We start from the raw sequence: 27,899 nt of genomic DNA, 5'->3' as shown, positions 1-27,899 counted from the left end.
TAGGAACCAGGCTAGATGACAATTAAACAAACCCCTGCCTATCAAGACAAATGATTAAAGGCCCTGTCAGCCTGCATCTACTGACATTAGAAAATCAGAGAAAGTCAGTCTGCAGCTGATTCTTTCAGTATGCCCATTTTTGGTTCATTTCTAAAAGGCCCTAACCAACACATCACTTATGTCTATAAAATCAGCACGCACGCTTGATCCTTTGTTAGCAGCGGAAAAGACTGAAATCTAAACGCAAAGACTTACATAAAAGATCAGAGCGGATAGAATCCATACAAAAACTTTACATTTTATACAAATAATGACTTCAAGGAGAGACAATAGTAAAGGAGAGATATGACAACAGCATGCGAGTGGAAAAAGTGACACAGCTAGTCGTGAATGAGTGAAAGCCCCCATAAAAATAACATGTGGTGATGGTATAACATCCTTGATGCACGCAAGTTGGTGCTCTATATCCATCGCTGCTATTGATGTATTCACAGACTGCTGTTAATAACATCTTCCTGGCAAACATATGATCCAAAAGTAATGGGCACATGTGGATAATGCAATGGTTTACTGCTATCAACCAGCTTTTCCACTGAGGGTCATCAAGTGATTTGTCAAAGTCATACTAATTGTTGTCACTGCTTAGGTTTCCTTGATCATGCCTAAAGTCTGAATGTCAGTCCTGTAGCTCTCCTGTAGTTAGACAAAAATAAACAGATCACATAACCATGAATGATACCACCGGTCTTAAGTTTTGAACTTAATCTTGACTTTTATTATCATTATCGCAACTCAGCTTATATATATTTGTTAATCTTATATCACTGGTTGTTTTAGTTTCACTGTCTAGACTGTTAGATGTGTAGCATTTAATAGAAGAAAAGTGTACAAGCATAATGAAATCACAATAGTTTAAACTTTTAAGGTGCCAAAAGGCACCTTATCTGATTGTAATGTGAAAACTTGAAACATCCACCACACACTGGGAGCACTTTTCAATTAACTTTACATATAAGCAGAATTAATGAAATAAAAAACAAAACGGGGATTTCTTGTGAAATAACCTGTCAGACAGGAGTTATTATTTAAAGCCGAGTATTTTAATATGTCTCAAAAATGTGTTTAGATGGGGATCAATAAAACTTCATGGAAAGACCGTATCCAACAATCATGGAATCATCGTCTCTTAATACTGCCTGCACTTACTAATTCAAGCAAAGACAGAAATGGAAGATTCCAGATCTGTGCTCTCCTTCCGGGAGTCAGAGCTATTATACACAAGCTGCTGACTCATGCTTCTGATGTACTTGATGTCAGAAGCATGTCCGTCTGACAGACAATTTCACCACTTAATACATACTTAATCTGAACATTGAGTGTGTTTGTATCTTTATCTTTTTCTTTTCTTTCTTATAAAGTGTCTTATTGTGTGCTCTGTTCAATCATCTCAAAGAAAGTCAATGAACAAAACAGCAAACGCAATGTCAGATGAAATTCTGTCAAACTACCACTGGAGAACAGAATTTACAGGAGATGCACCAAGTTTTGTTTTCAGAGTCGCGCTTGTTGCTGCACCTGCTGCACTACCCCCAAATCAGCTAATACCAGAGTGATGGCCTAGTCTCTACAGCAAGCCAGGACTATGAAGATTCTCAGCATGTCATCATCCAAGTTAGCTGACTGATGCTATAGTAGTGTTTGCTGATGGTAGGTTCAAACAATGCCATGCTCCATACAAGTTAATGATAGGCAGGCAAAGAAGCAAAAGTATTGCTTTTGATGTGGAACTGCTACTGACTGCAAGAGAAAAACAACCTCTTCTAGAGTAGGTCATGATTACACCTGCACTTTGGTCCAAAGTGAAATTCAGACAGATTTACTTGGGGCACATTGGTTCACATCTAAATTATTGAGCACTTGAGTCGTACAGAGATTCTGTTAAATGTTAAAGTCACACATGCAGCTTAGGTCTTTACATTATTTTTTGATGACACTGCAACTCCGGAGTATAAAGGGATTAGGAACATTAAGTTCTGGGCATAGAATCCATGTCAGTAGGATCAGCTCATTGTTGGTTCTGGACTTTCAATAAATGTATGTGCAATAAAAAAATCAAGGGAAATGGTTAGCCTTCTCATTTCCTTTGCAGTATATGTTTTAACACTTTTAATAGATGGTTAATTCAATATAGAATCACACTATTGTGCAGAGTATGACTTGACAAATTGTTATCAATCATAGGCCCCTCTCACCTCTGATGCATATTCCTGTAGGTTGCCAGTCACTGGAATAAGCATTTTCTGAAGTGGAGACTTGAGCTGGGGTCCCAGCAGAGGGATACCCCCAGCCTTACAAATGGTTCATAATGCTAAAGCCCCACAACAGGCCACCTCTATATCGTCCTCCTGGTTGGGAATCAGGCTGGCTAAATTAGGAAGGCAGTCCACCTGATTGGAGATATAGACGCCCCTAAACTTACATGTAGATAGACAGTTAAAGCCGAGTAAAATCTCTACATGGAAACTCAGTGAGACTGATATAAATTCAGGAACTAAACTGAAAAGTTTGTCTGCAAGATTTGGGTAATAATTGATGGTTCCAGATGGAAATAGCAAGTTTTTGGCCCTGATTACAGGTGTAATTAAAGTTCTATTACCACTGGGTCTGAGAGGATGAAAACACCAGAGATGCTAGGAGTGGAAAACTGTCAGGATAGATGTTGATGTTAGGTCTGAAAAGCCCAGTGTGACCATTTATGGCCATCATTCTGTGTTCTAATCCATAGTTCCTGGCCAGCAAGACAGACCAGGCAAAGCTATTACGGACTGCACAGTTCAAAGGTGGTCTTGTAGCATAGCGTGAAATTAATCTGCCTCCGTGAGCAACTTGCACATGAGAACATCCGATTTGGGGCTGAGGAAAATATACAAGGCATGGTGGCTTTAATCAAAGGTCCCTCCATCAACAAACATAAATGCAGGTTAGAGGATGTAGGAGACATTCTATCTGGTACCCAGCACCCACTTTCTAATTTAAAAAAACTGGATGACCACTATCGGGCATTTACTGTGTGAAAAGGGAACATAATTCTTTGATTCAAGGAAGCTAAAACAACAACAAAATTTTTTTACCCTTTGAACTATGTTAATATATAGATTTCATCAGAATAAAACACATATTTTCACAAAAGTGTCCAAGTTTTCTGAAGTTAGTACAAAAAAGTACTACATCATAAATAAGCTGACCTGTGTTTTCAAGGAAAATCTGCCACTGTTGGACATTTTTCGTTATTACCAGTACAGAAAGATCAGGCTCAAATCTGCAGTGTTTTTTCCTGCTGCATTGTAGAGCTTGAGCCATGTCACACTCTGAACTTACATTTTACTCTGCTTACACTCACCAGTTTATTGATACCACCATATAACCTGACATTTCTTCTTGCTCTGCGGAACTTGGCCACGTTAGCGATGGTCTCGGCAGCTAAGGCCTTCAGTTCCTTGACTGGTGAGTCCAGGATCTTCACTATGCTCTGCACGCCTCTCATGTCAACAATAACCCGATGGATTAGAGATCCAATCTAATCACAAGAACACACATTAATATTAAATATGACTAGTTAAAAGTTAGGCAGCACGGTGGCACAGTGGTTAGCACTGTTGCCGCACAGCAAGAAGGTCCTGAGTTCAATTCCACCATCAGGCCGGGGTCTTTCTGTGTGGAGTTTGCATGTTCTCCCCGTGTTTGCGTGGGTTCCCTCCGGGTACTCCGGCTTCTTCCCACCGTCCAAAGACATGCAGTTTGTGGGGATAGGTTAATTGGATAATCCAAATTGTCACTAGGTGTGAATGGTTGTCTGTCCCTGTGTGTTGGCCCTGCGACAGACTGGCGACCTGTCCAGGGTGTACCCCGCCTCTCGCCCTATGACAGCTGGGATAGGCTCCAGCGAAAAGGATAAGCGAATGGATGGATAGTTAAAAATTAAATTTGTTTTATGACAGAGAAACTTTTTAAGCAGCCAAATATTCATTTCCACTAAAAGTAGATAAAATGTTGCAGTACAACCCAGTTGAAAAGCACCAACCCACACATCTCATTAGGAATGCTATAGAATAATTGCTACCCCATTTTTTAAACAGCATGCTTTCTACCTTGCACTCATGTTTCTGAAACTAAAACACAGGCTGTCACACATGGCCAGCTCTGTTCATGCCAGCAGGCCATGCAGGTCCAACTTTGCCATGGCAACTCACTTTGCATTTGTGTTCATCTGTATCCAGCAAGTTAAGGAGGACTTTAAGGCCACCTGTGTCCTGGATAGCCATTTGGCATGACTCCTGCATCAAATTAGTCCATCATGGCACAAAGAGTGTCAACAGTCTGGTCCCCATCCTGAAACAATAATTTCAAACACAAATGAATTAAAAAGTAGGAGAGGAGGAAATAACTGAACATTAAGAAAAGCCTCCCTCCATTCCTTCGGACTTCTCCTTCCTCTTACACTCATTGTGTTGTTTCTCTTTATAATGCTACTCCTGCTGTTTTGTTTATGCCATGGTCTTGTTCTGTATGTGTTTAGCGTTGTCGTGGTTAACACTGATGGAATGAAATAATTTGCTAACAAAGAGCACGGTGCTCTGGTTTCATGCAAAAAAGGACAGTATTAACACTGAAACCCTGACACTAATTTTAAGTTAGAATTCAAAAGTTGTGTGTTTTGTCAGTTGCTATATACACACAAATCAATTTAGACCAGTGATTAGCAACTTAGTAACTACAACACTACTCAGTCAACAAGTGGTTTGAGGGAGGAAAGTCTGGTCTTTGATTTAAATTCAAGCCCCTCGACAAATATGGGAGAGGAAATGGAACTGATTAGATTTTATTGCCACTTAACTTCAATGTGTTCACAAAAAACAGAAAAAAAGAAAAAAGAAGAAAGAAACAATACGGACTTAAAATAGTGCATGTGTGGTCAAATGCTGTCATGCGCCGCAGTTGCAGAACCTTAATTTTATTTTATTGTTTTTTCCTTAAATTTAGAGTCCAAATACTAGTTTTTGTTGGTTTTTTCATATACTCTTTACATAAATCCACATAATGTCCTAGCTGTGGATGGATGATGACAGCATTACAGCACTTGAAATACCAGCGTTACAGTTCTTGCTTTGTGATGGTTAAATGCAGGCAGTGGTGGTGTTTTTGCTTGTTTATGACTGTGTTTAGTCTGAATCACATGCAGTTATGTAACAAACTTGGTTCACATACAATGTTTTCCATCATGACATTGAGTGTTCACAGCAAAAAATGCAAAAGTTTTATTCAGCTTTGACATTCATTTCAATTCAGCTTTATTTATATATCATCAAATCACATCAACAGTTGCCTCAAGGCGCTTTATATTGTAAGGTAAAGACCCTACAACAATGCAGAGAAAACCCCAGCAGCCAGATGAGCCCGAGTGGGAATAAACAATCCCTTTTAACCAAAAGAAACCTCTGACAGAACCAGGCTCAGGGAGGCTTAGGGTTGGGGGTCAGGCATGTCACTGAAACGTCCAGTCTAAAATATTCTGGCAAGTGAACCATCAAATATTGCTCCCTTTATTGCACTGATTAAAACATGGCACTGATAGATTCTCCTATAGTAACTTCAAGGCTGCCTCTATGATTCCAAGGCAAACTTTGCACAAACAACTGTGAGACTTCACGAGTTATTTCACGCAAAAACAGGACATGAATCTATCATGTTCTGCTAACAGCTACCCATATATGTAGAAAACAGCCAGCGAGTTTTAAGCAGCTGTTGGAGGGGCTGGCTGATCTGGTCAGGCCTATAGCATGGTCTCAAGTAGTGTTTGATCATATCTCGCTCACAAAGCAGTACTCAGCAGGATAACAGGCACATGTGTTCCCCATATCATGACGCGAGCCTAAATGTGAACCATTTGTCCATTAACAGCAGTGGATCTACTGCTTCCTTTGTCTCCTTCACTCTCACTCTTCAAAGGGTTCGGCGGGTGAGTTTCGTACCTTGTAAAAACAACAAAAAAAGCTGTGTTTAGGAGTGATAGCTGGGAGAAAAACAGATCATGTGCTTTCAGTTTTGGTAGCTTTGGTCTTGAAGTTTTGTCGACATTCTTTAAAATACCGACAACATCTGACAATCTTTTATGGTGAAAGATCTTTGACTTTCTCCAAGCGTGATACAGGCAGATGCTCAAGATGGAACAAATTCAACCACCATTCGACCTCAGAACAAGAAATTCAAAGTAGTTCCAGCAAGTTTAATATCTGTTTCATGAGGCCTGGTGAGTGTTTGCATGTTTGGAGGGGGCAAAGACAAGTGAGTCAACAATGTGTAACAACAGCCGTCACGCAAATTCTGCTACATGATTCACCAGTAGGCTGCAAAGGTCTTTAATATCAAAGACTAGAAGCCATAGGCGATTTAAGACCCTTTTTTTTTTTTTTTTATCAGAGCACCCCTAAAGATAACTATTAAGAGTATTAACAATAGTTTATTTTAGTATTATTTTCTGTAATTATCTTCAAATGTTAGACTTTCCTAATTTTCCTATTAACGACAGTACAGGATAGATTGATATCATGTTAAAGTCTCTCACACAAAAGGTGTTGGTGTTTTAGCAGCATCTTTTATCATTACCCTAATAACTTTCATTGTTGCTGCAGAAAGAAGATGCTGAGGTAATTTCATGACACACATCAGTGGTGCTTATTTAAAATTATAAAGCTGTAGCTTCCATTTTACCCACATTCATTGATGATGAGGATTTCACAAATGTAAGAAGTGTGTTGTCCTGTGGTCAACTTTCTCTTATAAAAATTATTATAACATTATATTTTTACTTATACTTCTTCTAAATATAGCATATTGATATGGATGCTATCATTTTATAGGATTCCTACCACTCTGAACATGGCTCAAAGAGGCTGGCTGCCACTACATTGATGTGTCCGACTACAAATCTGTTTACATGATGCTCTGTGCTGAGTCTGCATAATAATGGGAGAGGTTGTATGAATTCCAAAACAGTTTGTGTTGTGGAAGGGTGATTTTTCAGTGTCTATACTGAATAATGTTACTTTAAGTGCTTAATGATTTGGTGGACTGCCTCTATGTGATTACCAGACTGAAATAACATTGTGCATGTTTCTCAGCTGCTTTGCTACAAATAGTTATTTAACTTCTTTAAGGACTGAGCCTTTGAGTAAACACAAAATTGCAGTTTTTAAATGATGATTTCATTTATAAAGAGAAAAAAGCTATCCAAACCTACCTGGCATTATGTAAGTAATCAACATCTAATACTAACAAGAGGTTGTGCCACCCTTGGCAGTAAGAACTGCAATCAAACATTTGTGATAAATGGCAAACCGGCAAGTCTTTCACATCGCTGTGGAGGAATTTTGGTCCACTCTTCTTTGCAGACTAGATTTAATTCAGTCATGTAGAGTTTTCAGGCATGAACGACCTGTTTACGGCTATGCCAAAGCATTTCAATTGGATTCAAGTCTGGATTGGACCACTCCAAAACCTTCAATTTGTGTTTTGAGCCATTCAGAGATGGACTTGCGGGTGTATTGTTGGGTCATTGTTCGGCTGCATAACCCAAATTCTCTTGAGCTTTGAGACACAAACCGATGATCCAACGTTTTCCTTCATAATTTTCTGGTAGAGAGGAGAATTCATGGTTCCATCAATAGCGTAAAATTGTACAGGTCCTGAAGCAGCAAAGCAGCCCCAGACTATCATGCTACCACTTCCATGTTTGAATGTTGGTATGATGCAGTTTTTATGAAGTGCTGTTAGTTTTATGCCACATGTCACGGGACATAAACCATTCAAAAAGTTCTGTCTGATCAGACCACAGAATATTTTCCCAGAAGTCTCAAGATGTTTTTGTTAAATGTGAGATGAGCCTTTCAGCTGTTTTGGCTTGGAACATTTTGCCCAGTGTCTTTGTCTTTGCTGAATCATGAATGCTGATCTTGACTGAAACCAGTGAGGCCTGAAGTTTTTCACATGCTGTTCTGTTTTTTTTTTTGTTTTTTTTGTATTAGTCATCAATGCACTCTTACAGCAATGTTGTGTGAAATACTTTGTCAGATAGGCCTGGGTCCCTTTAAACTTTTTTTTCCCTTAATAAATTAAATCTTTATTTAAAAACTGTATTTTGTATTTAGACAGGTTACGTGTTTGTAATATGCAAATATGCAAAGAATAAAATAAAATCCCCCCCCCCCCCCCCCAAAAAAAAAAAAACCCAAAAAAAACTCAGAGAGCGGCAAACACTTTATCAAAGCACGATATCATGTGAATTACTTCTGATAGTATCATTACTGTGAATCCTTTTAGCTGCATTAATTATGGAAAAGAAAGAAAAAAGTGCCTTTTTTAGTTTGCACAGCTCTTTGGTCAACCTGGCAATGAACTTGCCTTGACATTGAGTTGTTTAAAGCCATACAGTGAGGCTAGGGAAAAATCATTAAAAAAAAACCATAATACAAATAAATTCATACTACATATACTGTACAGCTTAGTTAATGTATTAAAATACCAGGGACAGATACATCCCAACCACTTTCCTATTAAGAACACTTTGGATTTGTCACCATGTAATTAATAAGCTTCATTAATAATCATATAGCAATAATTGTAATAATAATAATAATGTCTGATGAATTGCAGTAGAAAATGGGTTAAGAAGGGATTAAGCAGTAGAGGATCCAATTGCATTCACAAGCTCCAATGGTGAACTTGATATCAGCCACATAAAGATGCTTTACACATTTTTTCTCTTCCTTTACTGCAGGTGTCTCGGCCTTGAGCTACTAAATAGCTGCAGCCTCCACAGTACTGAATGGAGGTCTTATTCTAGTCTGGTTTCCTCTGGAGCAGCAGACTAGATACTGCAGACACAGACTGCCCTGGCTGAGCCTCTCTCGGTCTATAAATCACAGCACTGAGTATGTGGGAGCTGGGATGGGGTTAACAGTGCTGTCAATGATAGCCTGTTGACCTCAGGCATTTAGACATTTTGTGTATGTGTGTATGTTTGTGCTCAAATACATAGGAATGTTTCAGCAATGCCTGATTGGAGACAGGGGGACTTGGGCCACTCAGAGTGTTTCATACCAATTATTGTAACACAAAATGATTCAGACTTAGCAGTTTTCATACCTCTGTGCAGTCTACAGCAGACATAGAGAGAACAAACCCATCCCTTTCATGGGAAGAGTACTAAAAGGACAGAATGACTGATTACACGTTGTTTCTTGACTCATATTTGATCTCCTGTAATATTAAACCTGATCACTTAATAGGGTTGGCAGTCATAAAATGAGCACAGTACATGTTGGGCAAAGACTCGAGTCTTTGCAACCCAAAGACTCGAGTCTTTGGGTTGCAAAGACTCGGGTCTTTGCCCAGTTGAGCTGAACAGTTGCTTGACTCAGGAACCAATGCAATGTTTTTTGTAAAAATAAATCTCCACATTAGGCATGCTATAAATGCATTACAGGCACTAAAAGCACAATTGTTTTAACTGAGTGCTGCAGTTATTAAAAGCAGCATCAGGAACAGATAATTATTCACAGTACAACATAATTAACTCCAAATTCACTGCTGTTGAGAAAATGACATGACATTGGGATTTTGCACACTGGAGATGAATTTCAGTGCAGCCATTAGCAGGACGGCCGTCATTAGAGGAGCACAGGGCAGTAGTGCTGGTAGTACTGGGACTGCCCAGCAGAGGGGGAGAAACCATAATGAGGGCTGAGCACAATGTTGTGTGTGTGTGTGTGTGTGCGTGTGTGTGTGTGTGTGTGATGTGATGTATTTTAAAGCTAAGGAGAAAGTCTGCTCTAACAGTGACACCTTAGAAACTTTAAAAATCTGATGACAAAAAACATTTAGTTAAGAAAAAACGAAAAAGCAAATTTTCTTGTTTTAAAATGACAATTATTAAAATCTTTACAGCACAAAGTTTATGTGTGAACTGGTAACATATTTTACATGAGACAAAATATTTTGTGAGAGTGTGTTTGTTTTGTTGTTGTTTTGTGTTTAGAAAGCCACATGTCTAACATCACTGATAGCAGCTAGTGTATTTGTATTTGTTTAACATTGCTTAGTCCCGATAAGTAAAGCAGCTCTTCTTTTGACTCCTCTGCATTTTTTCCATAGCCTGTGCGTTTATAATAATTCGCAGAATTCTTGTCCTAGCATGCACAGCCTTTATAAGCATAAACACATTATGATACAGGTAGTTTACAACTAATGAATAAGGAGCGTAAATTAAAGTTTTCATCTATACACACTTACAATCATGTTACCATAGCATAGCCACAGGTCACCGTTATGCGGGTACAAAAACAAACACGTCGGCAAATATTCTTACATAAATATCATTAAAACACAAAACAGAACATCCATGTGTCACTTTATGAACGTGTTAAACATCCTAGAGTACAAATGGCTGTCTATAGTGCGAAGGAGAAGGAGAAAAAAGATCTCCTCCTAAAATAAAACAGATATTTAACTTGGCTCATGGTAGCTTTCAGTGTCTGATGGTAATGATATTATAAAATGACGACTAGACAAACCCCATAAATAACTGTGCTGTGTGGCGTCCAGACAGATAGAAAGCTGGGACATGTTGGTTACGGCATTGTTGCATTGTATTGAAGCAGGATTGCACACACAACCCTAAAGCTCGTGCCACAATCCCACTGAAAAGCACAAAATCTAAAAACCAGAGAGTTTTTTGTTTTTCTTTTTTTAAATCTGAATTTCGTATCGTTTACATCTTTTTTTTTCTTTTTTCTGGAACGGAGCAACAGCCTGCTTTTAGAGTGGGAATTTCCTTCCATTATATTCTGTTTAGCTAAGCTAAAAATATTCACCAGGGCTTGTACTTTATGGCAGTGTTTTCTATAAAAGTTTTACTTGCACTGTGAATGATCTTATTTAGCACCAAGCTATGGGCTTCGGAAGCCAAATCAGCAACATCAGGAAATCCCACACTGTGTAAAAATATGAAATCTAGACTAATGTTACACACTGAAATAACACTCATTTTCTTTCAACTGAAACAGCATTTGAGGTATTGTTACGGCTAAATACCAAAGGACAGGCATGCAGCAAAATACGTTCCTTGAATATCATCTGTCTGAATGATGCTGTGCACATAAACAGATAACTGGGCCCACTGAGTGAGGCAGGGTAATTGCTCAAGTCAAGCGGTCGGAGGTATTCACAGCCAGTCTGGGCCATTGTCATTCTGTCCTCTTTTTCTTTTCCTTCCATGTTTTGACACATTAATATTCACCATATGCCCCGTCAGACCTATCACGAGTGCATTTCATTTTTATGCTTCTGCGGTGTGGGCAAACGATGCATGCAGCTGCTGCCGTCAGACAGCTCTTTCCCCCTGTGCACTTGGCTCGCATGTGCAACCAAACAGGCCTGTGTCAGAAACCAGGAATCCACGAGCCGAGTCTACCACTTCAATAAACATCTCCCTGCAAAGCACCATTTTAAATGGGAGCGACCTACACTTCATTTCATCTGACATCCCTTTTGTCGCTGAGTGTGCCTTGATGTGATTGAACAAAACAGACAGGTGGAATTATGTGAAAGGAAAATATCCCATTATAAGTTCTGGTGCACATCCATGGCTAAATATTATTTTCCTTGAAATGCAATTGTGGAGAGTTTGTGGAAATTTGTATGCTGATTCAGGTCAACATCAAGATTCTTGTACAGACAGCAGGAAAAGATCTAGTATGTCTGTGGCTCAGTTCAATTCACTGTTTTTGGATGAAATCCATGAGAGGAAGGAAACACTGTTGTGCAGAGTGAACTTCTCATACCTTGAGATACTTGACCAGTTGAATACTGGACTTGCCAGTATTCATAGGGCAGGTCTGTGTTAGTCTCTGGATGGCGATATGCCTGCTCTTCTTCCTCTTCACTCTCAGTGGAGCTCTCACTGGAAAGTTCCAGCTTTGGACTAAAGATTACAACACCAAACGTTTGGGACAGACAATAGAGATAAATAGAGGGATGGAATATAAGATCATAAAATCTCTTGTCTGGTGTTTTAAGCAGGAAATAAAGCTGGTTATCCCACACAAGAAGATCCATTAAAGACCGAAATTCAAGTCTTCACAGAATTTAAGTAGCAGGAAAATAAAATTGGAGTCAATATCATGAGGGGAATGGAGCCGTTATCATACAGAGTCAAAGTTCTTGCTGTATACTGATGCAAACAGAAATGCAGATGGTGTTTTAAAGCTGCATGGGCCACTTGGATGAATGTATCATGAAAATACGGCACTGTAGAGCAATGAAATCTGGTACACATTCAAATGGGCCCACTGAGAGGCAGTTCCCAGGTACATGCAAATAGCATTTCCAGGGGAGCGTATTATCAGACGGGGCTGGCTGATAGATGGGGTTTTTTCCACTACACAGTATGATAAACACTGAACAAGACCTTCCTGTGGCTGTCAGGATGTGAGGTGATGAGTGTGACTGAGTGAACGCACCCCGGAGTCTTTATTGCATGTATAGAAAATGATGATCAGCAAAGATTGATGTCAGTGACTTAATGATTTATTACACTTGCAGTTTGTATACAGACAACATTCAAGTATGGAGATGGCTTATGTGCTGTACCTGCCAAAAGCCAAACAAGGAAAAACCTTTTACTTAGCTTCTTGTTCAGAACAATTTTAGCAGCTGACAGTTTTTAAAGCAGAAGTCACAAATGGTGAAAAACATCCAGTTAATTCAGTTTTCACTGGGGGGGGGGGGAGGGGGGATATGACTATATAACAAACTGTGTCAATATTGAAATAGCAAACGGATGGTTAATAAGTCAAAATTCTTTAACTTAGACCACATGTAATATTAATGCATTTAAGTGTAGAATGAAGTCACAATAAAAATTCAGCCAAGATTTTAGATTTTTAAAAGAATCTCATCTTTACCAATTTGGGCCAAGCTTTAGTGTTTTCAACTTAGAGAGAAATGCCCTTCTCTTGCAGCCTGTTATCTAAGAAATGTTATCTAAGACCTGCAGAGTCAGAGATGTAACTCTTGGGTAGTCACCTGCCGTTGTTGTTGCATCAAGGATGGCAGTCTGGTTTCTTACTTGGTAAGTCACGTTGCATTAGACAATTATAAGAGAGCTGTGCTGTTCATGGGTCACTTTATAACTCCATTCGTAATTGTAATTACCCTCAATCAGAAATTACATGTGTTATTCCTTTTTGTTACCATGGCAACAGGTGTACTTACATTTGTTTCATTTTGTTGCCTGTACTTCTGACCTATTTGGTTTTAATTAGACGTACAATCAGAACTTCTACGGTTCTAACCTTTACTGAGTTTAATTTGCCCCAGCTGCAGAGCAAAAACGAATCCTTATAGTTTCAGAAAAAAGGAAGTTTCTGGTGTCCAGGTAAAGAAGATGCAGAAAACTCTGCTTTCATTTTGGTCATGGCTTTTCTGTCTCAGAATGTTCTTCTCCTCTCCAGAACTCTTATGGCATTTACTTTCCTGTGTTTTACTGTAATGCTGTGAAATAAGAGACATTATGGCTGCTTCTATTTTAGCAATGGTTAGTTTTCAACATAATCTTTATTTAACAATTCAAAAAAGACCTCAGCAGATTTTTTTTTTTTAGCCAGTGAGACACGTTTATCTTGGTTGTATTTTCAAACTAATCTCTAAGCTCTTTGTTTTTAATTAGACATACAATCAGATTCCTTGCACTTCTAACCTCTACTGAGTTTAATTTACCACAGCTGCAGTGCAAGAAGGAACCTCTATAGGTTCTGACAAAACAGAACTATCTTACCATGTCTGGGAGGACATGTGTGCAGGTGAAGAAGACACAGAGAATTTTGTTTTCATCTTGTTCTTGGCCCCTTGTCCTAGACTCTTTTATCCTCTTCAGAGCTCTTACGGCCTTTATTTTCCTCTGTTTTACTGTAATGATGTAAAATAAGAGTCATTATGCCTGCTTCTATTTTGAAAATGGTTATTTTTCTAACATAATCATTATTTAACAATTCGAGACAGGGCTCAGCAGACTTTTTTTTTCTTTTTCTTTTTTTTTTTTAGCAATTGAGATACTTTTATCTTGAGCCAGTTTCTCCTCAAATGGGTACAGTTATCACAAGGTACAGCTGCAACAGCTCAGCCCTTGCTAGATCTATTTATCAATCAAAGACCATATGTGATAGATCTTTTGGGGATATTTTTTCTCATACTTTTTCCCAAGTTTTGCATCTGTAATTGAGCAGAAAGGGTTTCTATTATATGGAGAATTTATTAACTCTGACTATTGTGTAATGAGGAATATTTGCACTTGCCCTTAAATTTATAAACCATATAACCATCTCTTTATAATGTGTGACTGCTGGCAGATGCACTAAGCACATGTGTTGAAGGCCTGGCATCACAGTCATCTAAAGTTCATCTGCTATTCAAGAAGAATCTCTGCAATGCAACAAAAATTCAGGACACTTCTTACGTGAGGAATTATCACATACCCACATGTAGAAAAGACACTAAGTCCACTCCATCGTGGACATGGTTCATATATCTTCTCGCGGTCTACCCTGTAGAGTGTACGCTGTAGTTTCTCATGCACATTCTTTTCCTGTTGCTCGTAAGACCTCTGGGGTTGGCCTTGTTCCTCTCCATCAACCGATTCCACATGCTGAATCTTTTGTGTTGATAGTTCTTGAACTGCAGAATCCTGCTGGTAAGGGGGAAAGCCAGAAGCTGAAGACTGAGTGTAAATACCTCTTCCAATTTGCAACAGAATGAGCAAAATCTGATTGTGAAGTGCTTTGTAATCTGGCTGTAAATTTGTCAAGTTTATGCTTATTAAAACAAAAATAGATATTCTGATTAATCTGTTTCGCATTTATTTCACTTTTTATCAGTCAATGTGGTGTATTTTCCACTTACGCTTTGCAATGATTTGTCTCATTATCGGAAAGTCATCGCATATCTATGTCAGACAAAGAATTGCTCATGCTACTCAGAAGGCGAATACTGGAAAACCCTACATGTGGCAAATAAAAACATGAAATTCACATAAAAGCCCCTTCTCAATCCTATGCAGACTTGAAAAAATCTTTATTTTCTCAATATTATTCTTTATTGAGGTATTGAAATAAAATAACAAACTCTCATTGCTTTGCACAGAAGAGGTCTCTCTTGGTTAAATGGCTGAACAATGTCAAGAAGTTCATTGTTTCTCGACATTCACCTAAAACCTTACAGCTTGGCTCAGGCTAAGTAACGCCTTTGTGTCACTGTTATTCAGGTAAAGTTTTCAAGGTCTTTATACCAAACTTTACAACCTACACACAAACGCCAGTAAGACACATATGAAAGGTTTGCAGGCATGAGAGTTTTTAATCACAGACACCTGCTTTTGCAGAAGTAGCTCAGTCTGTCATTGGCTGTTAGGAGCTTGAGATTTTTAAGGGCAGGGGAAAAGAATTAAAACGTATTTCTTTGGGTTGTGTTCATGCACAAACTGGAGCCAAGTTGCCTGATCACTTTTCCAAAGACTTGTTTTTCATAAAACACAAAGTGACCTTCTATTGGAAACATAAGTCAATACACCCAACCACAGACCCACATCCTGACTTTATTAGACTAACCAACTTTCTTTAATTCCATTATATGTGAAATGGACAAAGTCCATTTGCTTACACAGAAGGGAACACTCGACATTTCTTAACATGCTGCAGTAAAAAAAAAACCTTAAACCAGTACAGGTCCAGAGACAAATGCTAAGCAGGGCTGACGCCTGAAATCTGAAGTTAAAAAAATATTTTTATAGCATGTAACATTACACCATTAGGACTTTTCAAGTTTCTTCATTTGTCGTTTTCATAAAGCAATCGACTACTAAAACCTAAACCCCAAATGTTTACATGTGTTTGGGGCAGATTTGTATCTAATTACTTTATCCATACTGATGGAAAATCAGCAGGGCAACAAATTGTGAAGCCAGTGGCCATAAAACATCTGTCAGTGTGAGAATTCCAGCAGCTGCTGGTGAATGGTTATGGCAGTGAGGCAGTCTGTATTAATTTCAGGATGTGAATAACAAAAACAATTGACAACCCAGGGATTTTGTGTTTTTCAGTAAGCATCTTGTGCATGCATACACACAGCATGTTCCATTTCCAATCACGCTGTGATGTCAAAATGAATCCGCAACACTGAACAGAGAAGGCTAGTCTGCTTCCTCCCTGCGTTGCAGCCACCATCTCCGTTGGCTGCTGCAGCTCATTTGATTGAGGCTGTCCAATCTAATAGAACTGTTAAAAAAGACCTGCTTCCTCAGACTGAAAATGAGCAGATATGTTTGGAGATTAGGTGTTGTTATCTTTGGCTATCGTCTTTTGGGTTTGGGCTCCATTCTGCAATCAGGGAACTGAGGCGGAGCAGTGGAAGACTGTGTTCCTGACTGTTGCTTTCTCAAATTAAAACTGCAATGGGCCAGACTGACAAGAAGGACTACAATTATTCACTATCTTGTATGGATGATATAGATTTGATTGATGTTGTCAGCAATAAGTCAAATGGATTTCAATGTGATGCATTCTAGCCGCATCACATGAAAAGGTTTAGCTGAAGTAGTTACAGGACACTGCATGCTGCACATATCAAAGGAGTTAAAGAATCCAAGAGAAAAAAGACCTTGACAGTGATTTGTGCCTCCACACACTTATTCACAGCTATTTATACGGCTGTTGTCCATCATTTTTAGATCGTTCAGACTAAAGGCATCATTCTTCACAGAGCACTCATGAAACATAAAAGCCTGAATATGTGTATATAACTTTCTTTGTTATAGATTTTTTTTCTTTCACACAGGTCAGCCCCATACTTCTTATTGGTTTATTGTAGTCATCATAAACCCTATGATGGGTTTCATAGAACACTTTAGATCTTTACATTGCCTACTGTATGAAAACATACAGACATCACCACTATGCCACAAATATGAAGAAACTACTTTTAAAGGGAAAGCTATGAAGACTAAAACTATCTAAATGATTGATATTTTGAGTCTTACCTAATACGTGTAGAATTTAACTTATATTTTCATTTCAACACAAAAGAAAGTATGACTGTTCAGAAAAGTGACTGGTACACTGAATATATAGTTCTTCTCTTAAAGGCAAAAATGCACTTTAGCCCCCCAAAATATCACACTTTGACAATCAGCTAAAATAGCTGAGAGAACACCACGCTGGTATAAACTGAGAGTAAGTGCAGATCCTAGACTGATTAGCAAAGTCTGGTTTTGAGACCTCAGAGAGGAGTCAAGCATTGTCACATCACTGTCTTTGTGACTTCAAAAAACTGAATGTGGCAAACCCTGGTGGGATGTGACAAACTAAGGGACACGGCAGGCTCATGCCATAACCACCCAAACACACTGTAGTCATATCCAAAAGCAGACCCTGCTTTGTCGTTTATTTGGACTCTAACAATAATTGTAATTTACAAAATGAACATCATATTTTATTCAGTAAGAGGTGAAACTACCAGTTAAGACCATAAATACATCAGGAAAGTGTTCGGTGAGGTCATAAATTGAGAAAGCAAAAGAATGTTTTCCCATAGATTTCCTGGCTTGTAGAAGAGCTGCCTCCTGCTGGCTGCTAGAAACAATGCAGATCTAAGACACTTCCACATTAGATCACTTTTCAAACTTGTGTTTAAAACTGTGTCCATTTTTTGCGATACTGCGCCGATGTAGCCTAGAAATCTACAAACATGAACAGCTGTTTAATGGTAATGGCAATGCAGTGTATCAGAGTAACCATCTGCTTCCAGTGCTAATATTTACGATAAGAGCAACAGAGTCTGTTGGAAATTTAAAGAATTTGGCAGGTATTTGTTCTTGAAACAAAGTACTGAAAAAGAGAAGAATTTTGACGTGAATGTGATGCAAGATGAAAACCAAAGAGAATGAGAAAGTGAGCTTAGCCTGATGGGACTTTGTTCCAGTCCAACAAATACATCTTTTCACTGGATAAATAAAAGGCTGAAGGTTCTGATACGCGTTGCCTTCTTTCACCATAGTTTGTGTTTTTCTTCATCTCCTTGTTCACCTTATTTCCCCTCACAGTTTCACAGTAGATTGTTGCCCTGGGTGTGGTTTTGTCTCTTCCTGTTAAACGGTAGTTCTTTCTCCCCACTATCACCGACTTCTTGTTTATGGGGGATTTTTTGATTGTTGGACTTTCCTCTCTAGTATTGTAGGCTTTTTGTCATAAATATAATGTACCTTGAAAAGCCTGTTGTTAGTTTTATATAAATAATATTGAACAGAATTGTGCTAAAGTCAGTGCAGATATTTGGATTATCCATATGAATACCATTAATGTCTGTAAAGTGTTTTGAGGGAATCCGTCCAACAGTCGTTGGGAAATTTAGAAAGAGGTGGCGGACAACAAACATCCACCACATCCGCAGAGCCATGCTGCCAGTGTGTAGTATTTCTATGAAGCAATACTAATATTAGTATTAATACCTGGTAATGACAGTTCGAAGCATGAGATGTAAAGCAAACATCCAAATAAATCCCGACATTAAAAATTAAAAATTATTCAAAGAAACATTTTGTTTTGTTAAAATGACTTCAGCTTTCATCTCAAATGTAGTTTATATGTATCACAGTGCTGCAAAACCACACTGTAAATACATTTACATGTCAATTCTGTTTGATCTTTTGTAAATGCTATTACTCATACTGATCTACTTTTGATTCTTGCTTTGAAAAGCTGTGCAAATACTATTGTTCTTAATTACACTCATACTTTATTTGGATAAGAATGACAGCCAACAAACAAAAAACTAGACAGTGATGAAATACCTCAAACAGACCTGATATCCATGCAAAGCAGACAGTAAGCAGTAAGTGCTTTTCAAAGGACCTGATGAGCTTGTGATGATGCCACATTTTCCAACAAACATCAGCTCAAGCAAGAAAAAAATATGTTTTTAAATGATTAACAGATTTTCGAGAGCAGATGGAGTCCATTATTGAGGCGATTTGTTATGTCGTCAAATTTCTAAAGCAGGAAATAGCACTACTGAATAAATCACACAGATTTCAATGTCTGGAAATGAGCAAGTGTGTGTGCGTGTGTGTGTGTGTGTGCGTGTGTGTGTGTGTGTGTGTGTGTGTGTGTGTGTGTGTGTGTGTGTGTGTGTGTGTGTGTGTGTGTGTGTGAGTGTGTGAGTGTGAAGGGGGTAGGTGGTGGGAGGGATGTGGCTCTGCTGTTTTGATGTTGGAACAGGGAGGAGGTCAATTCAGAAATTTTTCAACACAGTGACAACCAGACACTAGCTCACTAGCGTGGAAGAGCACAGACGCTGATTACACAATCTGTTTACGAATATGAGTCACACAGCATCAGAAATCAAATCGAAGTATTAGAGAGAAGGAGCTTGTTCATAAGACAAAGAGGCGTTTCAGCACCCACACATTTTTGCTTTGAGAGTTATTATTCACAGCTAAAATAAAAAGACAAGCCTTAATGTGTTGATGTTAATTGCTTATATTCCACTCCACCTGGTTGTTTGTGTTCTCAGCAAAGTGTGGAGATCTGCTCTTCAGAAGTGTTACCAGGTCTTTGTAAGTATCACTTGTTCACTCATACATGCTCCTGCCCCTGCTGTTTTATGCCCTGTGAAAACAAAGTGAAAAACAGCTTCATTAATTCTAAAAACCACAATTTTAATGTGGCCCACATGTCAGCTGGAATAGCTAAGGCTAGAAGCTCCAAGTATCTGAAAGCAGAGGAAGTGTAAAATCATACAAGTTGCTGAATTCGGTTATGACAAAGCTCCTCTTTGAGGTTTCATTTGCATCAATGTCACCTTTTCAGTTTCAGAGTGGACTTTTTTCAACTTGTGTGAACCATTTTCAGTTGAAGAAACAGTAATAGGAGTCTTAAAGTTTGTCAGCTAAGTCACTGGTGGAGTGAAAGGTGTTGCGGCATGTAAAATCCTCAAATAGAAAAGAGTGCAAAGCATGAAAGAAGCTCTCTTTACAATAACGGGATAAGAGGGAGTTGCATTGTGGGAGGCCAATAAGTCAATATTTTCACCAGACAGGGTACTGTGCAAGACTCCTGTGTGCGAGAGTCTCCAGTTTCTTCATATTTTGCTAGGACATAGGAAATCTATGTAACTTGTGCAAACATACATGGAAGTACATTATTTAAGATGTCTATACACTCACTTTTATACCTCTCTGCCTCCATAATGACATCTCTCACCTTCCTAACTTTTCTGAATGTGGTGTGTCGAGCTGCCTACCAATACACAAAACAAAACACAATTACTCAAAAATGGCCAGGGATAAGAACTAGACTAAAATGACCAAAGAAGCAGCCAATGTCCAAAGAAAAACTTTAAAAGGGCTGGAGAAGTACTCCTCAAGGCCACTCTAAACAAACACAAGTCTGACTTCTTGGTAATAATAATGAAAATTTTAAAAAGTCAGGGATGGAGCAAGACTTTGCACATTGATGTGTTTATAACAGATATAGTTCCAGCATCCAAATACAGTGGTAAGTTTTTTTGTTGTCTTGAGCAATTCAATATATTTTAAAATGTCTTAATTCTGTCTTAATCAGTTCTTACAGAATAGCCTTGTCTGAAGATGCAGCATAGCACAGTGCTTCATATCTGATTATACGTTTGCACTGTGCTTTATTGCAATATGCTGCCTCTTCCAGCTGGAACAATGTACAGAGGGACTTAAAAATGTCAGAAGAGATTACTGGTGGTGTCAGTTTTTAATGGTGTGGAAAATAGCACTTGTGTTGAATGCATCTGCTTCTTTATTGTCTTTGCTTTGTTCTGGTAGTTTTAGAAACTGCTTATACATCCCAACTTAATATTGTCTAAGCTCTTTTGCTATGTGTCACACACATTGTTTGTTTGTTGCTATAATAATGTACTTTCTGCAGTCTTGTCTTAAACTCACTAAAATATTTCTGCTTAGATCAAAGGAAAGTCTAATAATAATAGAGCATTAAAGTTTGTGGACAATTTCTGTTTAAATGCAACCCAATCACAGAATTTTTACTTGACTTCTAAAATGAGTTAAATAGAAGACAACTAAAGAACTGAGACAAAGATTTTATAAATTACAGTTTTTTTAAATCCAGAAAAAAAATCCAGTGTTTGCAGAAGGAAAATTAGCAAATTTAAAGATAAAATTTGAATTATCAATTGCAATAAATGGGATGACAAACAGGTGTCAGTGATCACCCTGTTTTGATGATGACAGTCTGTGTATGAATGGAAGAAACTGAAGCCCATCTTCTATTGCACAGAAGTGGTTAACAGACCAAGGTTATTTAAACAGTGGGGGTTTTGGTAGACTGGGAGGTAAAAATGGAAGCCAGAGTAACTTCTAAATGGCTAAAGATCTCTTTAACTCTGGCCAGTGTCCATGTGTCCATAATCAGGAGAACACTAAACAACAATGGTTTGTATTTCATGACCACAAGAAGAAAGCGACTTCACCCCAATGAGAAACTGTAGTTTCTGAAAGGTCACATGGACAAGCCAGAAGACATCTGGAACAATGCAAAGCCAAAATAGATCCTGCTGGTTTAAATGAAAATCATTCTGTTCCATGAAAGGAAAACACTGCACTGCAATGAATGACTTTCACTGTAACTGTGAAATATGGTGGAAGTATCAAAGTTTGGATCTTCTGAATTGCATCAGTGATTTCTAATGGAAAATTTTAAGACAGTTCTCCTTGAATTACACATAAAGAGAAAGTGGGTCAAGCATCTAGGCACTAATCCCATCTTGCCAGAGAATAGTCAAAGAAGGATGAAGAAAATGTTTTGTATTTTGTCAAAGTATTGATCTTTAACCAACAGAAATGATGTGGAAACACTTCAAGAAGTTGATTTTTTTTTCTTTAGGTCACGAGCAGTTGTCTAAGCATTTCACTGCATATCGTACTGTGTATGACTGTGTACGTGACAAATAAAATTTGAATTTGATATAACACCCCCCACCCCGCACCACCCCCCAATCAACATCCTGGAGTTACAGCTGCACTTTCATTCCTCCAAGCTGATGTGAAAGACTGACCAACAGTCACTGAAGGCAAATAATTTAAAGGTTTTGTGTTATTTGTGTAATTGGTTTCCTTGCTTTCTGGCTTTGTGTGAAAATGTGACTATGTTGTAGGTTTGGATAGAAATATAAAAGATCAAAATGTGGATCACAATGCCTTTAAACATAGTTTTAGCACATTGTGCCAGCTGTGCTGCACTGTCACAGGGCTCAATCACAAGGTAGCAAATCTCACCCTGCACCTGTCAAGATGGTGCACCACAGCCCCACCCCCACCAAAAATAAATAAATAAATAAATAAATAGATGAATAAAAATAAACAGGAAAATAACTCCTACTACTCCTACTAAATTGTTTAAGTTATGAAGGGCAGCATGATATCATTTCACAACAGATTTGTCCCCAAGGAAGGAAGGAAAGGGGAAAGGTGAAATCATCACGTGTTTGGTCTGCTAAAGAGGAGAAGGAGAACAGCATGAGCCCAAGGCTGAGCCATGGTTTTACTTGTAATATAAATCATTCACTAAAAAACTAAGCCACGTAGTGACAACATCATCTTTCAACGCTGATTTGGAGAGTACTTTTTTTTGGAAGTAGAGGGTGTCACTTTAACCAGAGAACACAGGACATAGACTGCATTTATCACTTGGTGTGTGATAAATGCTGCTGAATGCTTTTATGAGCATGATAAATCCGCTGCAATGAAGCAAATAGCGTGACTGAAAAATGACTTGCAAAACTGGAATCTAACAGATACACCTATATTGCCCATATTCACTTGTTTGCCTTCACATGCATATGAAGTTGAGTGACCCCCTATTCTTAATCCATATGGTTTAATATATCTGTCCACTCTTTGGAACAACAACAGATTCAGTTCTTCTGAGAAGGCCTTCCACAAAGCTTAGGAGTTTTTATGAGAATTTTTGGCCATTCTTCCAGAAGTGTATTTGTGAGATCAGACATTGATGGCCTGACTGAGAGTTTATGCTCTAATTTCTTCCAAAGGTGTTCTGTCAGATTGAGGTCAGCACTCTGTGCAGGCCAGTCAAGTTCTTCCACACCAAACTCACTCATCCATGTGTTTATGGAGCTTGCTTTGTGCACAGGTAGCCATGTTGGAACAGGAATGGGCCAACCCCAAACTGTACCCACAAAATTGGGAGCATGAAATTGTCCAAAATGTTTTGGTATACTGAAGCATAAGAGTTCCTTTTATGAATCCTCCCTTCCCCCAAACTGTACACTTGGCACAATTCAGTAAGACAAGTACTGATCTCCCAGTGACCGCTGAACCCAGACTTATCTATCAAATCGCCAGTCACTTGATTTGTGCCAGATATTGCATTTTCACTGTTCTAGAGTCCAGTGGGGAAATTCTTTACACCACTGCATCAACATGTGCTTGGATGCATCTGTTCAGCCATAGAAACCCATTCCATGTCGCTCTCTACGCACTGTTCTTGAAGTAAATGGAAGACCACATATGGTTTTGGAGGTCTTTAGTGATTGACTCTGCAGAAAGTTGGTGACTTTTGCGCATTATGTGCCTCAGCATTCTCTGACCATACTCTGGGATTTTACATGCCCTGCAACTTCATGGGTGAGTTGTTGTCATTCCCAATCGCTTCCAGTTTGTTATAATACCAATCACAGTTGACTATCCACATATAGCATCCAGTAGCATGCTGGAAAAGACTGAGCAACACATTCTTTCACAGACTGCTTTGCAGAAAGCAGTCTGCATGCCTAGGTGCTTTATTCTTACCCTTTGTAAAACGCAGATGGGAAAAAAAATCTGAGGTATTGTCATCACCCCATCAGACCAGTGGTTGGGCTAAGCAGACACCCAATTTTGTGGATGTGATAACTCAAGAACGAAGCCATGTAGGTGTTTGAAATTGATACCACAAATGTATCTATTAAAAATCTTGGATGAGTTTGAATCTCAATGATGAATTAATATAATGAAAAACTGAATGAATTAGAGGAAGTGGCTGACATCCAGAAATCCTACCAGTGGCTGGACAAAGCTGGACTGAAAGACAGCACAGAGGCAAAGCTTGGGGAGTGGCTCCAGCAGATCCCAGGAACAACATCTGAGATCTCTCTCCAGAAGAGCACAGTCCTAGGAACAGCAAAGATACTGCATGGGAACTTCAAGCTCCCAGGCTGCCAGCAGAAGACCCAAGCTTGAAGCATAAAAGACTGCACGCAGGGGTGAGAGGGTAATTTATATATTTAAAAATGTTTTTACATAGTCTGTGTAATAACTGATTACTGAATACAAATAAATATCAAATATTTCTTTAAGAAGGTTTTCAAGGATCTGTTTGTCCACGTTTTGGAACAACAGAAACAGTTTGACCTTGACCCCCAAGTCGTTGGCTAGGCCTTCCTCCTTTCTGTCTACCACACTTACTGCATCAGCACGGGCTTCTTTCTCCAGGCCAAAGGCAAAGCTCCTACCAAGAATCCTAACCACGAGCTCTCTGTTTTCTGACAACACAAGAGGTGAGTTGGATTCATTTTAATCTATCAAAACAGCTGGTCTTGAATGTACTCTGTTTTTTCTTACAAGCTAAGCTAATATTATCTCTCCATAACAAATCCACTGGCAGTATGAAATAAGTATTACTATATTCATCATGTATCCATCTGTCAAAGAAATATATATTACTTTATCTCTTCTTGGCAGTGGCCCTAAAGTAAATGCATATCTGTAAAGAATTACCAATGGCGGCATAATTGGATGGCTGTACAGAGTAACAAGGAGGACAAACAAATTAAGTCTGTGGGTTATGGAGGAATGCTGGTGGTTGGACTGCTTAGGATGCAAATTGGACTAAAATTTACCTTCTAGACATGCCCGAACCTCCGCCAACTTCTTATCATCTGCCAGATGAAGCAGTTTAGAGAGCTGGCTGAAGCTGCGTACATAAACAGTCGGTGGAGAGAGCTGCAGGAGTGGATGGCCCTCACTATCTCTTTCGTGGGACTGAACATCTGAGTCACAAAGTAGGAAATAAAACAAAAAAGAAACTTTAATTGCCTGAAATGCTTAATGGAGATCTGAGTCTTTGTTTTTGTACTTTTCCAGGTTCATACTATGAGACACAAAGGAAACCACACACTTAAAGTAGAGCAGACATTCTGATGAAATACAGTGGAACGTTCTCAATCTTACTGAAGCTGAAAAACAATTAATTACAGTCCACATGCAGCTTTGAGTATGTCTAAGGTAAAAACATTTGGACACCATGGTGACAGAAAATCCTGCACAGACACATAATACTGAGAGCCAGCCAGCTGCCCGCTTCATGATTAGACCAACCTGATGTCGTAGTCTGTTTTGAAATCAGACGCCACTAAAGTGGTACTCCACTGGAGTGGCTCCTCAAACACATGTTCAGCTTCCTGTGGGTGTTGGGAACTAAAGCGCTCCACAAAGTGCAGGATTTCTTTCAACAAGGACTCATTCATTGGTGTGGATGCCAGTTTGCCAGTACTAAAGCTGGCCATGGTCCACTGGGCAGCCCTGGTCAATGATATCCCCATCGCTGTGTCTGGGATACTCTAAAACTTAACATTAACAGCATGTGGTTCTTAAAGATTCAGCATGGCTCTTCGTTTCCAAGTTTGGAGCCCCATGTGGACCTTCATTAAAAAAAACATAAAGGTCAGCTGTTTCATATTCAAACCTTTACTGTCAATCGGTGTTCTTGGACTTTTAATACACACTTTAATTTTCTCCTGCCTCACTTTTCATGAGCATCTCAAAGTCCTCCATAGCTTGTTAGTTCAGGACAAAGCAGCAAGGCTGCTAACGGAAATATCCGGTGGTCACATATTAAACCTTGCTTCCCTTCACTGTGAAATTCAGAATCTACTTTAAAATTCTACTATTAGCATAAAAACATAGAGCTCTACATGGACAGGCTTATATAGCAGAGCTTTTAAGACCTCGTGGATGCAGGCAGCCTCGCCAACCAGGGTCTTCTCGCTCTAAACAATTAATCTGATTAGAAATATATCATGTGAACTATATCACTGTCATATTGGGGGCGATTGTGGCTCAAGAGTTGGGCGTTCGCCTTGTAATTGGAAGGTTGCCGGTTCGAACCCCAGCTCGGACAGTCTCGGTCGCTGTGTCCTTGGGCAAGACACTTCACCCGTTGCCTACTGGTGGTGGTCAGAGGGCCCGGTGGCGCCAGTGCCCAGCAGCCTCGCCTCTGTCAGTGCGCCCCAGGGTGGCTGTGGCTACAATGTAGCTTGCCATCACCAGTGTGTGAATGTGTGTGTGAATGGGTGGATGACTGAATGTAGTGTGAAGCGCTTTGGGGTCTTTAGGGACTAGTAAGACGCTATACAAATACAGGCCATTTACCATATTTAAAAGGGAACTGAAGTCTTTACATGTTCAGACTGTGTGGATTTTGGTTCCTTTCAAGCCATCTTTCTCCTGATTGACGTTCCCCTATAAAGGTTTGATCTTTATGTGCATAGTCAACTGTGCTTGGTATCATAACAGCTTCATTTAGATGTCCATATTAGGAATGTGGCCTTTGATATTTAGAAAGCCAAGAGTAGAAAAATGTCCTAACCTGGGTATTTAGTGCAGTTTGAAGTCTGAGTTTTTGCCTTACATACATTGACGTCGTTATTTGAAACTTTGCTGGTGATAATAGACTGGCCATGAGGACTCATTCAAAACAAATAAAGGCATGTTTTTGTTTTGACACAGTTTACTCTGCCTCTTTTTTTTTTTTTTTTTTTTGCACTATACTGGTAAACATGATGGCAAACGAGCTAAGTCAAAACTTACCAAATCCAAACTAAGGACAGCTTTGCATATCTGTGTGTGTGTGTGTGTGTGTGTGTGTGTGTGTGTGTGTGTGTGTGTGTGTGTGTGTGTGTGTGTGTGTGTGTGTGTGTGTGTACACTATCAGCAGTGGTACTTTACCTGTGTCAAGTCTAACTTTACAGTTAGACTTGCAATTGTGAGAGACTCTAAAATGTCAAGTCAAATGTTGTCACAATAATAAAAAAAACCCTGTATGCTTTCCTTTTTAGAGTGTCCACATGACCACATATTTGAGAGCCTATTTCCTCTCTCAGTACTGGTTTGGCACTGTACTGCAGGCAAACACTGGGTAGTGAAAACATTCTATTTGAGAGGATATGCTGTATTTAGGCACAGCAAATAAGTTCACGCAATTCACTCAAAGTTATTAATATGCCTGTCAATGCAGGTATGTGAACTCTGATAAAATACTACCTTTGTATGTGTAGACTGACAGTACCTCTGCTGTTCTTGTCAAATTTTAAAGCACCCCAGGCATTTTTTTCCATTGCCTGGGGTGCTTTATTTGTGATTCATAGGTGGGCAATTATCTGTCTTTGGGAACAAATTGTGTCTTCATTGTCAGACAGGTAGCCAACCAGCATGTCTACAGCCTTGGTGCAATGCCTACCTAAATAAAGTGGAATTATTTTTACACCATTGGGGTGAGTTGAATTGAACAAATCACTCTGAGTCTCTCAGGAGAAGAGAGCCTCAGAGTGCATCAAGAGAGAGGATTCTCACTGTTGTTGTTGTTGTGGATTTATGATTTGCTGCCCTCCAGGTATCACATTTGGAAGTGTTTTTAATTTAGACAGCTTGTACATTAAAAACACTTCCAATGTTGCTTGAGTTAGAGAGTTGG

General features: G+C 39.0%; 1 pseudogene; it reads right to left on the bottom strand.

Annotated features, from left to right (window-relative positions):
• Positions 1-625: 625 nt before the first annotated feature.
• Positions 626-25,749, bottom strand: LOC113029878 (armadillo repeat-containing protein 4-like; annotated as a pseudogene).
• Positions 25,750-27,899: the final 2,150 nt, after the last annotated feature.

Source organism: Astatotilapia calliptera, chromosome 9, assembly GCF_900246225.1.
Source record: "Astatotilapia calliptera chromosome 9, fAstCal1.2, whole genome shotgun sequence".
Classification (NCBI taxonomy): domain Eukaryota; kingdom Metazoa; phylum Chordata; class Actinopteri; order Cichliformes; family Cichlidae; genus Astatotilapia; species Astatotilapia calliptera.
Note: the sequence above shows the minus strand (reverse complement) of the source record. Positions and strands in the feature narration are given on the sequence as shown.